Consider the following 15,579-nt stretch of genomic DNA (forward strand, 5'->3'; position numbering starts at 1 on the left):
CTCCCGCATGCCCACTATACGCCCTCGCTCAAAGTCCGTCAACTGCACATACGGTTCACGTCCACGCTGTCGCGGCATGCTACCAGTGTTAAAGACTGCGATGGAGCTCCGTATGCCACGGCAAACTGGCTGACACTGACGGCGGCGGTGCACAAATGCTGCGCAGCTAGCGCCATTCGACGGCCAACACCGCGGTTCCTGGTGTGTCCGCTGTGCCGTGCGTGTGATCATTGCTTGTACAGCTCTCTCGCAGTGTCCGGAGCAAGTATGGTGGGTCTGACACACCGGTGTCAATGTGTTCTGTTTTCCATTTCCAGGAGTGTATTTTCTCAGAAACAGGGGTGACCGCGGTAACAAACAGAGTAAATCATAATTACAGTATTACTATATAACGAGTCACCAGAGAACAAGGGTCCCTTATACCAAAATACTCGAAGGTATCCCTGAACAACCTTCTGAAAGTTTGTCGATGGAGTTCCGGTTCACCATGTATATTATTTCATAACCTTACAAGCAACAATAGCAAACATCTGTTTCAACAAACGTTATAAAGTGTGCGATTATGTCTTGGAACACAACACCATTCAACGCTGTTTCCAAGAAAATAGCATCCAGTATTCGAGTGACGCGATAAGCACACCACACTAAAATTTTCTGACAGTGCAAGGTATTTTTCTGAAAGACGTCTGGATTTTGGGTTGACCAAATTATTATGTTTTGAACATTCTCGTATACACTGAGGTGAATCCGCGCCTCATCACTGACGAAAACGCGGTCCATTTGTTTTTCTTTATATTTCAGATACACCTGGTGAGGGGCTAAGACTTCAAAAACTGTGGTAGTTTATTCCGATTTCTGTCGTATAAGACATCTGTTAATAAAAGTATTTTACAACTGTAACGGATTTGTTTACCACGAACATGTAATGAGTTCCTTTCAGTGGAGAATGTGCTGACCAGGGCAACAATGTAACACCTTCTGGCACGATAGAACGGGAGTCTCGCAGTCTTGCGTTATATCGTTGACAGGAAACGTCACGCACATCTCAAAAATATGGCACAGCAACCGCCCTTAATACGCCTGGTATCCGAATCACAATCTCTACGAACTAGAGGTCATCCTTTTCTGTACAATATGGTACGTCATACTATGAAGCAAGGTGTGGGATCAGTGTCACGCCGAGAGTTGCGGTCTGGTAAGGTGGACTCCCAGTGGAGCTTCCTTATATGGATATACCTGTCGTGATACTATGAAATAACGACGTCGTGTCTTCCGTGTGTTCAGTCTTGGTCTTGGGTGCACCACCGTCTGCATGCCTCTCTCTGCTGCCGTGTCAGTGGAAGCTCCAACTGTAGTCCCCTTAGTAACAGTCCGTGGTCTCCAAACGTCGTTCTATCTGTGTGGATGCTTTTCCAGCTGCAAACAAGCACAGACAAGCACATTTCCTGAATAAAGGTTGTAACTATACCATCTTGCACAGCTGAACGAATAAAAAATCTGTCCTTTCGGGCGCTAGTCGCGTGGGGCTGTTGAGATCCAACATGAATGGGGGTGACTATGACCCTCCTGAGCCCATCACATGACACCCATGGGAACCCAACCAACGAAGGCAGACGTGTCACAATACGACAAAGTGCAGGGCAAGATTCTACCTATGTGGAATTAGACAGGTACTGGTGGACTGTTCTCCCTAGACGAGTCATAACACCATCTTCTCAGAGACAACAACCAGTTGCGATTTTTTAATGAGAATCTTTGTTACATACAGAATGTGAATGGCGTTTCTCCTGCCAACTTCGTGGGTTGCAGTTGAAATTAATCATCTGCATATCCATGCACGTACACCCCTTCATGCTATTTTACGTGCCACCTTCATAAGGTTGCAGTATTAATGGCCAACAGTGTATCTCGGAACGTTCCTATAGATATTAGCAATGAATGAAAAGGGTAGCGCTGGACTGCCTTCAGGAAAGAGTGAGCGGCTTGTTAAGAAGCGGCCATTCCTCTGTCCAAGTACTGCGAGACGCGGGTAGCACGTTTATCCCGAGACGACCTTGCGGGCATCTGGACCGCGGTGGGCCTGGGAGACAAAGGCTGCGTCCAAGGCCGGCACCTGCTGTGCTGTTTTGCGTCCGTACCGTTATGTTAGCAGCGGACCAGGACAGGCCAAAAAGCGACGCTCCGCTCCGCACCATTCACAGCCAGTGGCCGTGGTGCGGCATTCCATCGCGTGCCCGCTGACATCGGCCTGGAAGCCGGCGGCCGTTCTGCGCTAATCGCGGACATCCGCCGCCGTCACCAGCCATCTCCCCTCACCGAGGAGTCTGCAGCCACAGTCTTCCTCTCATTCCGCTCTCTCGTCTACTTTTGCTGAAGCACACCGGTCAAAATACTTACCGCACAGAGGTCGCTTTGGAAGGTTGTAAATGGTGTAGATTTGGTACCAGGCGGACATGTGACCTTCTTACCAATGCTGTAAGCCGTGCCAATGAAGTGGTGTGTACACTGTCCGATCAATCAGTAATGTTACGCATACCACTGAAGAGGTGTATATACTATCTGATCAGCCAGTGTTGTAAGTTATACTTAAGTGTTGCTGGCCGCCGTGACCGAGCGGCTCTAGGCGCTTCAGTCCGAAACCACGCGGCTGCTACGGTCGCAGGTTCGAATCCTGCCTCGGCCATGAATGTGTGTGATGTCCTTAGGTTAGTTAGGTTTAAGTGGTTCTAAGTTTAGTGGACTGATGTCCTCAGATGTTAAGTCCTATAGCGCTTTGAACCATCTGAACTTAAATGGTGTGTACATTATCTGATCATTCAGTGTTGCAAGCCATGCCACTGAAATGGTGTGTACACTGTGTGATCAATCAGACATGTAGACCATGCCACTGAAGTAGCGTGTATACTATCCGATTTGCAGTGATGTAAGTTATACCAGTAAAGCAGTGTGTACACTATCTGATCAAGCAGTGTTGCAAGCCATGCTACTGAAGTGGTGTGTACAGTATCGGATCAGCCAGTGTTGCAAGCCATGCCACTGAAGTGGTGTGTACACTATTTGATCAAGCAGTGTTGCAAGCCATGCTACTGAAGTGGTGTGTATAGTATCAGATCAGCCAGTGTTGCAAGACATGCCACTTAAGTGGTGTGTACACTATCTGATCAGCCACTGTCGCAAGCCATGCCACTGAAGTGGCGTGTACACTATCTGATCAACCAGTGTTGCAAGCCATATTACTGAAGTGGTGTGTACACTATCTGATCAACCAGTGTTGCAAGCCATACCACTGAAGTTGTGTGTACACTATCTGATCAATCAGTGTTGCAAACAATGCTACTGAAGTGTTGTGTACACTATCTGATCTACCACTGTTGCAATCCTTGCCACTGAAGTGGTGTGTACACTATCTGATCACCCAGTGAAGTAAGCCATGCCACAGAAGCGGTGTGTGTACTATCTGATCAAAAGAACCCAGACACACATTAGTAGATGTTATTATGGGCTTTATCCACACTGCGCATTCATGACGACCTGAACTCTGCGAGGGGCCCTTTGAATGAGGCGTCTAAATATCTGCTGAGAAATGGCAGCCTATTCTTCCTCAGGAGCCGATACTCGACAAGGAAGTAATGTTAGACGCCAGGGTGTGGAGCGAAGTTGACTTTCTAACTCTTCTCATTGAGTTCACGTCGGTAACCTGAACAGGACAGTCCATTTCAGGAACGTCATTGTTCACAAACCATTGTCTCACTGAAGCTGCTTTATGACTGGGTACGCTGTTATGCTGATACAATCATCGTCTCCGAACTGTTCCTTTAGTGTACGCAGTACACAGTGTTGTAAAATGTGTCCATAACCTTCTGGATTTGGCGTTATCTCAAGCGCAATAAATAGAGCACATGCCAATCATGAAAAACACCACCATACCGTCACACCGCGTCCTCTGTACTTCACTGTTGGGACTGCACACGACGACAAGTAACGTTTTCCAGGCATTTACCAACCCAAAGCGTTCCATTGGATTGCCACACGGTACAGCGTGATTCATCTCTCCAAATAATTCGTTTCCACTCTCGCTATTTACAGCACCTCAAACAGTGCTTAGCATCAAAGCGGTGCTTAGAAATGTATGGCTTATGAGGAGCTGCTAGAATATTCTTTTTAACACCAAACGCTTTGTAATCGTGATAGCTGGACTGCAGGTAGCACTTTGGAACACGAGAGTTATTTTTTCCGTTGATTTCGTGATATCTTATACAAGCACTCTCCATAATGCTCGACGGTCCCTTCCGTCAGTTTTGTCCTGTATAGGTTGTGATGTACCAGTGATTGTTCTTTCGCATATCCACTTCACACATCACCGGCCGGCCTCGCTGGCCGAGCGGTTCTAGGCGCGTCAGTCCGGAACCGCTCTGCTGCTACGGTCGCAGGTTCGAATCCTGCCTCGGGCGTGGATGTGCGTGATGCCCTTAGGTTAGTTGGGTTTAAGTAGTTCTGAGTTCTAGGGGACTGATGACCTCAGAAGTTAAGTCTCATAGTGCTCAGAGCCATCATCACACATCACCAACAGTCGACTTGGGCAGCTTCAGGAGGGCTGATATGTCACTGACGGGTTAGTTACTCAGGTGACAGCTCGAAGTGACTGAGCTCTCCCGATCGACGCATTCGTACTCTCCGCCTCCTCTTACATTGACGAATCCGCCTCTCGTGACATCTAGTGGCCAATTTCGCATTACATACGGGTGTCAGGTTATTTTGATCAGAGAATAAATATATGCATGTGTATGTATTTTTTCTGAAGGTGCATATAAAATTCCTATTTCGTAGAAGAGGTACAAGATGACTGCAGGTGAACACTGCAAGCTATCCTTATTGCTTGCTTTTCAGCTGCTGTGTCGATCTTTGGTGAGGGTGTTGATACAGCAGCCTTACATCTACATCTACATCTATACTCCGCGAGCCACCTTACGGTGTGTGGCGGAGGGTACTTATTGTACCACTATCTGATCCCCCCTTCCCTGTTCCATTCACGAATTGTGCGTGGGAAGAACGACTGCTTGTAAGTCTCCGTATTTGCTCTAATTTCTCGGATCTTTTCGTTGTGATCATTACGCGAGATATATGTGGGCGGTAGTAATATGTTGCCCATCTCTTCCCGGAATGTGCTCTCTCGTAATTTCGATAGTAAACCTCTCCGTATTGCGTAACGCCTTTCTTGAAGTGTCCGCCACTGGAGCTTGTTCAGCATCTCCGTAACGCTCTCGCGCTGACTAAATGTCCCCATGACGAATCGCGCTGCTTTTCGCTGGATCATGTCTATCTCTTCTATTAATCCAACCTGGTAAGGGTCCCATACTGATGAGCAATACTCAAGAATCGGACGAACAAGCGTTTTGTAAGCTACTTCTTTCGTCGATGAGTCACATTTTCTTAGAATTCTTCCTATGAATCTCAACCTGGCGCCTGCTTTTCCCACTATTTGTTTTATGTGATCATTCCACTTCAGATCGCTCCGGATAGTAACTCCTAAGTATTTTACGGTCGTTACCGCTTCCAATGATTTACCACCTATGGCATAATCGTACTGGAATGGATTTCTGCCCCTATGTATGCGCATTATATTACATTTATCTACGTTTAGGGAAAGCTGCCAGCTGTCGCACCATGCATTAATCCTCTGCAGGTCTTCCTGGAGTACGTACGAGTCTTCTGATGTTGCTACTTTCTTGTAGACAACCGTGTCATCTGCAAATAGCCTCACGGAGCTACCGATGTTGTCAACTAAGTCATTTATGTATATTGTAAACAATAAAGGTCCTATCACGCTTCCTTGCGGTACTCCCGAAATTACCTCTACATCTGCAGATTTTGAACCGTTAAGAATGACATGTTGTGTTCTTTCTTCTAGGAAATCCTGAATCCAATCACAAACCTGGTCCGATATTCCGTAAGCTCGTATTTTTTTCACTAATCGTAAGTGCGGAACCGTATCAAATGCCTTCCTGAAGTCCAGGAATACGGCATCAATCTGCTCGCCAGTGTCTACGGCACTGTGAATTTCTTGGGCAAATAGGGCGAGCTGAGTTTCACATGATCTCTGTTTGCGGAATCCATGTTGGTTATGATGAAGGAGATTTGTATTATCTAAGAACGTCATAATACGAGAACACAAAACATGTTCCATTATTCTACAACAGATTGACGTAAGCGAAATAGGCCTATAATTATTCGCATCTGATTTATGACCCTTCTTGAAAATGGGAACGACCTGCGCTTTCTTCCAGTCGCTAGGTACTTTACGTTCTTCCAGCGATCTACGATAAATTGCTGATAGAAAGGGGGCAAGTTCTTTAGCATAATCACTGTAGAATCTTAAGGGTATCTCGTCTGGTCCGGATGCTTTTCCGCTACTAAGTGATAGCAGTTGTTTTTCAATTCCGATATCGTTTATTTCAATATTTTCCATTTTGGCGTCCGTGCGACGGCTGAAGTCAGGGACCGTGTTACGATTTTCCGCAGTGAAACAGTTTCGGAACACTGAATTCAGTATTTCTGCCTTTCTTCGGTCGTCCTCTGTTTCGGTGCCATCGTGGTCAACGAGTGACTGAATAGGGGATTTAGATCCGCTTACCGATTTTACATATGACCAAAACTTTTTAGGGTTCTTGTTTAGATTGTTTGCCAATGTTTTATGTTCGAATTCGTTGAATGCTTCTCTCATTGCTCTCTTTACGCTCTTTTTCGCTTCGTTCAGCTTTTCCTTATCAGCTATGATTCGACTACTCTTAAACCTATGATGAAGCTTTCTTTGTTTCCGTAGTACCTTTCGTACATGATTGTTATACCACGGTGGATCTTTCCCCTCGCTTTGGACCTTAGTCGGTACGAACTTATCTAAGGCGTACTGGACGATGTTTCTGAATTTTTTCCATTTTTGTTCCACATCCTCTTCCTCAGAAATGAACGTTTGATGATGGTCACTCAGATATTCTGCGATTTGTGCCCTATCACTCTTGTTAAGCAAATATATTTTCCTTCCTTTCTTGGCATTTCTTATTACACTTGTAGTCATTGATGCAACCACTGACTTATGATCACTGATACCCTCTTCTACATTCACGGAGTCGAAAAGTTCCGGTCTATTTGTTGCTATGAGGTCTAAAACGTTAGCTTCACGAGTTGGTTCTCTAACTATCTGCTCGAAGTAATTCTCGGACAAGGCAGTCAGGATAATGTCACAAGAGTCTCTGTCCCTGGCTCCAGTTCTGATTGTGTGACTATCCCATTCTATACCTGGTAGATTGAAGTCTCCCCCTATTACAATAGTATGATCACGAAACTTCTTCATGACGTTCTGCAGGTTCTCTCTGAGGCGCTCAACTACTACGGTTGCTGATGCAGGTGGTCTATAGAAGCATCCGACAACCTCGTCTGACATCTCTGTAGAAATTGGATTGATTTTCGAAGAATGGTCCATAATGACAAAACATGGTTCAAATGGCTCTGAGCACTATGGGACTTAACATCTGAGGTCATCAGTCCCCTAGAACTTAGAACTACTTAAACGTAAGTAACCTAAGGACATCACACACATCCATGCCCGAGGCAGGATTCGAACCTGCGACCGTAGCGGTCGCGCGGTTCCAGACTGACGGGCCTAGAACCGCTCGGCCACATCGGCCGGCCCATAATGGCAGTGACAGCCTCCAGAATTTATGTCTAGATCCCCAGGAGGACAACGCCTTGCCGCAGTGGTAACACTGGTTCTTGTCAGGTCACCGAAGTTAAGCGCTGTCGGACTAGGCCAGCACTTGGATGGGTGACCATCTGGTCTGCCGAGTGCTGTTGGCAGACAAGATGGACTCAGCCCTTGTGAGGCAAACTGAGGAGCTACTTGTATGAGAAATAGCGGCTACGGTCGAGAGTAAACTGAGATACGGCAGGGAGAGCGGTGTGCTGACAACATGGCCTGTTCGGACGGAGTTTAGTTTAGTTTTATCCCGAGGAGAAGTGAGGCCGCTTTGCACAGCAAAGTTCTTCCATCCCAGGTACACGTGCGGCTCGGAGCAGTGAGTGTGACAGCGGAGGCAGTGGCGGCTGTCCGTGCGGACAATGGGAGGCGGCTCCGCGCTGCCTGCGCCTGCCCAGCCCGTGTTCGCCTCGACAGTGACGACGCCCCTGACACGGGTCCCGAGCGCCCAGGCCTCGCACTTGATCAGCGGGCATCGCGGCTTCGAGCGGATGTCCAGCCTTCCTAGCACTGCAGCCGTACATCCCACACGCAGAAGTGTGAAAAAAGTTACTCGGACAGACTGTACAAATATCAGGCTGTAACAGACCGAGAGACACATATCAAACTTTTTAATCTTCGTACATCCGTAGTGGAAATGGAGGACGGTGGGACGTCAGCTGGTATAAATTTATATTAAAAATTAAGAAATTCCTCCAGATTTATTTAAGGTGTCGATTTTATTTTGGCAACTAGTTTCAACGTTTTAACAACGTCGTCTTCAGGCCCATACACTTGTTGACGTCAGCTGCATGAGGCTGATACTACAAGTCAGTGGTGAGATATGGAGGTGCTATTCGATACCAGACCAAGTTCGCTATCCGAGCCACATTTTTTCACATTCGTAAGCACTCTGACTAATGATCTTATGTACTTCTTATGGCTGAACATTACGTCAACCTTAAACACAAACAATGAAGGTTTTGTCAAATACGTTAACATTGACACATTTTCTGTTCACACGTAATTTCTGACGTAAAGTAACAGAATACTTAAAAATATCCAGTGTCTTAATATACCATGAACGATAGCAAAGTAAGTAATTCACTAATTACCTGTTTCAGATCTGATGACTCCTAACTTTTAAAATGAGTAACACTGCAAATAAGTGTTAACACTGCTGGGGCGTGTCTGAACTGGCTGACTGCTCCCTACAAGGCAGAAAGAAGAGCGATCTAAGACCGTGGGGCAAATAATTAGCATGCCGCCAATCCCTGCAGCCATAACTGACGGAATATCAATGCTGATGCCGCAGATTATTTATCCGATCAGCTCCTCTTCTGGCCTCACAAAGCTGTAAGGACTCTGTTCCAAAACTCTTTAATCAGGAAAAAATTGGAGGAAGTAACGGGAATCGAACCCACGTCCCTGTACACGGAAGGCAGTGACGCTAACCTTTTTTTATCTCATTTTGTTCGCTTTTGTTCGTTGAATCTGCTCGGAGCGGACGTCGTAAGACATCCGTTTAAGTTCGTTGTTGATCGATTAATTCAATTTTTTTTTTTATTACAGAGGTCAGCTAACCCTCTGACCGTACACGCTGAGCTACCGTGCCGGCAACCATTCGGCTGCGAAATTGGTCTTATTAAAAATCTGAAACTATATTTTTGCTGATTCTTTCTAGAGAACCTGTTTTAGACTTCATTATATGCACCATGGAGCATCCTATCTACATTGTAATTGACTCTCATAATTACGCTCTAAAGCGATAAGGACAAGACAAAAAAGACGCATCACGAAGGAATTATCCGAATAGTTCCCAAATCGTTAGATGTGGTGTACATGCACAGACAAACAAATGATTACAATTACAGAAAAAATTGATGATTTGTTCAAGAGAAAGAGCTTCACAAATTGAGCACGTCAATAACGCATTAGTCCACCTGTGGCCCTTACGCAAGCATTTATTAGATTTCGCATTGATTGACAGAGTGGATGGATGTCCTGAGGGATATCGTGCCAAACTATGTCCAATTGTGTTATGTTGTCAAAATCCCGAGATGGTTGGAGGGCCCTGCTCATAATGCTCCAAACTTTCTCAATTGGGGAGAGGTCCGGCTGCCTTGCTGGCCAAGGGAGGCTTCGGCAAGCACGAACACAAGCAGTACAGATCCTCACCGTGTGCGGCCCGTCGCTATCTTGTTGAAATATAAGCGGAAGCTGGCTTGCCTTGAAGGGCAACAAAACGGGGCGTAGAATATGGCCAACGTACGTGCTACGAAAAGAAATCCTGACCGTCATTCCTGCTTGTCGGACCTTGTGGGGGGCCAAAGTCAGGTTAGTATCCCATTGCTGTCCGGGAAGTCTCCAGACAAGTTTTCAGTCTGTAATCTTATTGACCTGAGTAAAACTGCCTTTAGCCCCGCTTTCAATCGACCTCTGATGACCGGCGAAGACACGTCTGGAGGTGCCCGTGATAGCGGTTGGATGCCAACTTGGCAGGCGCTCGCCATACGGCCCGACAGCCAGGATGATTTACCTTTTTTGCGCTGCGATAGGAGCATTTTTCCGCTGGTTTTCCTCTTTTCCCCTGCTGCAGCAGGCGCGTCCCTCATACGAAAAGAAATTTATGGGTCACCATAATTTCGATAGTTTCAAATAGTTCAAATGGCTCTGAGCGCTATGGGACTTAACATCTGAAGTCATCAGTCCTCTAGAACTTAGAACTACTTAAACCTAACTAACCTAAGGATATCACACACATCCATGGCCGAGGCAGGATTCGAACCTACGACCGTAGCGGTCGCGCGGTTCCAGACTGAAGCGCCTAGAACCGCTCGGCCAAAACGGCCGGCGATAGTTTATTTATATGGAATTGAAATTAACGCAAAATTAATTTTACAACTCAGACCAAATTTTAGACGCACAAAAACTTTGGATATGTTACAATACTACGATTTGGGATTCACAGAACCCTTCCGATGATAACGGAGACACTTTACAGCACATTTCTCGGTGGTACACCATTATATCAACTACGTTTTCGCATTACACCGGATATTACGTGCGTATTTTACGTGTTCGGGTAGGGTAACTTCAAATCTCTGTATCTGGGAAACGCATAACGATATCGAGATAATTTTCATGGTTGTTCCAGACCGGAATCTTAGGAATCATAAAAATTTCAGCCATTTGCTGTGCTTAGCCGTGTTTAAATCTGCAGCTCGATTTCGGTGCCCAAAAACCTTGGTTCGTCCATAAGCCCCTTAAGATGCAGCATAATCCACATAAAATTCAAAAACAACGAACCGTTTGCTCCATTTGCCTATGCTGGAGGATGTGTGTGATATTCATATTTTGACCCTGTACTGGAGGATAGTTACAGTAAGACAAAAATGGTCAAATGTGTGTGAAATCTTATGGGACTTAACTGCTAAGGTCGTCAGTCCCTAAGCTTACACACTACTTAACATAATTATCCTAAGGACAAACACACACACCCATGCCCGAGGGAGGACTCGAACCTCCGCCGGGACCAGCCGCACAGTCTATGAGTGCAGCGCCTGAGACCGCTCGGCTAATCCCGCGCGGCTACAGTAAGACGATCCTTCTGCTGGGTATACAACAGTCCATAGACCAAGGGCTATCGGCAACACTGGAACATATTGGGTAGCGCTTGCTGTAGCAGGCGTACCGATATCGAATAATAAAATAGGGACGTTGAGGGTAACTGCTACGTCGGCCGCTGTGGACGAGCGGTTGTAGGCGCTTCAGTGCGGAACAGAGCTGCTGCTACGGTCGCAGGTTCGAATCCTGCCTCGGGCATGGCTGTGCGTGTGATATCCTTAGGTTAGTTAGGTTTAAGTAGGTCTAAGTCTAGGGGACTGATGCCCTCAGATGTTAAGACCCATAGTGCTTAGAGCCATTTGTAACTGCTACTCTGAAGTGAAGAGATTCGTACAGAAGAGGGAATCGTTCAATGTGGCGTCAAACCGGTCAGGAGACCGACGAGAAGAAAAGTATCCAAGTGCGCCTGTCGGGTGTGGCTATTAGTGGTAGTGCTTCAGTACGAGGCTTTGCGTTACCCTACATTTCACGGTCTCCGTTCCAGGCAAGTATCTCTGCATTGCCCCGTCGCAGACATTCCATTTGCTCCGCAGAGACCTTGAGAAGCTGCACCGACACAAGACAGAGAGAGCGGCGATGCGGTATTTATACGAGCGCAGAAATAAAACGGGCGAGCGGAGCTCGGACAAGAAAAGCCGTCGCGACACTATCGGGCGGCCGTAACGTCCGGGGTGGGAACGCGAGTGCCGCCAGACGGGCGGGCCGCCCCAGCCCCGCGACGGCAGCGCCGTATATTACGCGCGCGCTGACGGCATCAAACGGCAATAGCGCACCGCGTCCGGCGCGAGTAAATCTCGCGTCAGCGTTTACGGGCGGCGTATTTTAGTTGCGGCGGTCCGCCGCGAGAGGGCCGGCGCTGCGGCGACGGCGACGCCCGCCGCGGCAGGAATTGGGCGCGCCTTTAAAAAAGGTTTAAACCGCGGAGGCAGAGGCAGCGGACTCTCGGAGTATCAATATTTATGAGCGGCGCGGCCCGTGGGCGGCGCCAACCTGCCGGCCGCTGACAACGGCGCGTGGGCCCCGGCAGCCGCTGCCGCCGCCGCTGCCGCAACACCGACAGACAGCACAGCAACGCCCGACGCCGGCCGGCCGCGGCCGCCGCCGCTCCCGTGCTGCGCAAATCACGGCCGCTCTGCGCTCGCCAGTCGCCGAGGCACCAAGCGCAACACGTGCGGCACAAAGACGCGTCTCGGCCGCCTACGCTTTACCAGAGGAAGCAGCAGAACACTAGGCTACGTTTCCTATAGTGCGTTTTAAATTAGTCGCGAGTGGTGGATAGCGTAGCTGCCAGCGTGCACTCCACACGGAACCTGTCAGGCTCCCTTGACTGCGTGAATATCAAACCGGGCGATCTGCAGTTTTCCTCAAACGATTTTGAAGAAACTATTCGGTAATAAACTCTGATTCTCGCACATCTTATAGCTTCATTCGTCGGCTTCATGATAAACTGCCTATCATTTCGTTAATGTTGCTTGCGGATGGGATCATTGGCTTTGGGTCCGCCGTCAATTAGCTTTCCTTACTCGAGGGCCTGAAACCGCTTTCCCAGGCGACATTCTCCTACATCCGGACATATCCTTTTTTCCTCAGACGAAAACGACTCTCTGGCTCTTGGGTTACTACGTTCACTATGTCGTTAAAGATACCGAACGCTTTTTCGAATATGCTTTTTCTTGTCTTTAAGCGTCAGTGTGTTGGTTAGGTTCTCCTGTGGTCCCTGTTTCTTCCCTGAGCTTGAGTCCTCTACCTTGTAGATTTATTTTGTCACTTTTTCTCTTCCACATGTATATAAAAAAATTGAGATGAATACTGGAACGAGGGGTTAGTGTTTCCGTTCAGAATTTAATAATTGTTTGCGCTTGAACTAATTTGTTGATTTCCTTTTTGCAGCTGATATTAAGTGATGATTTGACTATGATCGTCTGATTTTCATGAAAATACAATGACAATCTGATAATAAAAAAAAGTGGTCACGGTGTTGGACTGCAAAGCGTCCGAGTCGTGTTCGAAGCTCCTTCGTGCCTTTCATTTTATTTTTTTCGCTTTTCGCTGTTCGCTGTTCGCTGTTTGTGTCTGTGTCGAGGTGTAACGTCCGCTTGCAACAGCGAGATGTAAGGAAGGGACCTAAGATGAAAGTTGATTCTGAAGAACTGTTCTGTTAGCAGTCGAAAGGAAGTGGCTTTAGAATGGGAACCGCAGACAAGGCGACCGAATCTTCCACCGGAAAACACCTCTGGTGTGTCATACACGGCATTAGTGACAGCACGTATGTCATATCATAGTACCTAATTTGTACGCCTGGTGAGTGAGTGAGTGAGATTTAGTGACTGCCCGATTTAGGTATTTGTATGAATGTGAATGTGGTCAAGTAAATTATGAAAACATAATAATTTGTCACATAAGCTGCAACAAAAGAACACAACAGTTTCACAATTACATAGTTTCTCTGTGCTCTGTCAAAGCATATGCTTTTAACGTTTTTGAAGTTGATTTCCGTTTTGGAAGTTTTGACTCTTCAATTTATTCGTTGTAACATAGTTCACATCTGTTTATTTGTTGTTTTTATTTCTGTGAGACGTCTATATGGCATCTAGCCTACTCTCACTATTCATCACATTTACTTGCGACGGTAATGTTGTCTAATACCTCCAAGGCTACCAAGACTACAGAAAGAGAACAAGCCTTTCAATGGTCGGACGGACAGTTCGTAAAGTTGTGGAAAAAAATAAATAAATAACACGATGAGCTTTGGAGTTCAGCTCGCCCACTCAGCAGTCCAACATCGTCACCGCTTAACCACAATGCTATGGCTCTTACACTCTACTCGATGTTGCACTTGTTGAGCTTCGACCGTTCACTGTTTCTATTTTGCCTTTTATTCATAGTTCAATACAATTCCTTCCAGTTTTCATGCTTGATCTATGTTCTGTTTTTAACAAGCTATCCACTGGGCCATCTTACCACTAAATCTGAGTGGTGTGCGATGGGGAGGTGCCCTTGTGAGCGATAACGACAACTAGGCGAGAGCTGAAGCAAGAGAAGGGGTAATTCTTCCGATCTAATTATTGAAACATTCACCAGAAATGTCGGCTGACCGCTTCCCTGCCTCAGAGGATAAGCAGCTTATCGAGCTGGTACTGGAACAGCACATTTTGTGGAACACGTCTGGCGCCGAGTTGAGAAACCAAATCCAAAAGAACTTCATATGGGCAGAAATCGAAAAACAAAAAAAATGAATGAAACATGTAAGAAGAAACGTCTCTGATTACGTTCAATGTAATACGTTTATAAATATACTTGTATTGTGCTTTTAACCACAGTTATAATGAGTTGGATTTATTGTTAGTGTGAGTACTACTGTAAACGACGATTAAAATTCTGTCCGCTGAAGTAATCAGCGAATCCGCTCCTCAGAGTGAATTCCTCAAATTTGGCGTAACGGTCGGCGCCTACCAAGGGTATCACGTTGTTCTTGGGCAGTTCATAATTTCTGATATGTCAGGATTATAAGACAGTAGGACCTGGCATTCCTCCGCATCGTCGAGCAACTGTTTTTGTTGCTAAAATGTTGTACGATAGTTCTTTTCCACGATTTCAAACACATTTTTCTGACTGCTTTGCGCTTCATGAATTTCACGATCTAAGAATATTTCTCTGACTGCTTTGCACCTCATGAGTACTCTTCTCAATAATACGCAGTCTTTCTCCTCTTCCCCATGTACTTTTGAAGTGCCAAAATCAGCTGGTTTTTACATCGATCACTGCACTGTACGATTTGCCTTCGCTGTCTCGGCTACTACTGTAGCGCTGCATTGCAAATGCGCCTGTAACAGCAAAATGTTCCTCGTAGCCCGCTGGAACTCGCGTCGCACCAATGAACCACACAATACTGCTCTCGTCTTGGGGAAACTACAGCACCCAATGATTTCCAAAAAACTGCAAAAATAAATTGAAACCTTTCGGAAACATTTTCTCGCTTTGAACCCCCACAAAAAGTGTAAAGGGAAAAATCTTGTCGCTTATCACATTTCGAACTTTGGTTTGCTAAAAATTCCGCTTCATGCGTGACATTTTAATTTATTACTTTAGTGTTACTGACAAAAATTGGCCAGAAAGTTTGGACACGTTATCTACATGGACTACTGAAGCCAATCATTTTCAAATGTGTGTGAATTTCTAAGGGACCAAACTGCTGAGGTCATCGGTCCCTAGAGTTACACACT

General features: G+C 46.4%; 1 protein-coding gene across 1 annotated transcript in view; it reads right to left on the reverse strand.

Annotated features, from left to right (window-relative positions):
• The window catches only part of LOC126188565 (semaphorin-5A), a 678,499-nt gene that overhangs the window by 369,968 nt on the left and 292,952 nt on the right, over nucleotides 1–15,579 (reverse strand). The window lies entirely within an intron of this gene.

Source organism: Schistocerca cancellata, chromosome 5 (assembly GCF_023864275.1).
Source record: "Schistocerca cancellata isolate TAMUIC-IGC-003103 chromosome 5, iqSchCanc2.1, whole genome shotgun sequence".
Classification (NCBI taxonomy): Eukaryota; Metazoa; Arthropoda; class Insecta; order Orthoptera; family Acrididae; genus Schistocerca; species Schistocerca cancellata.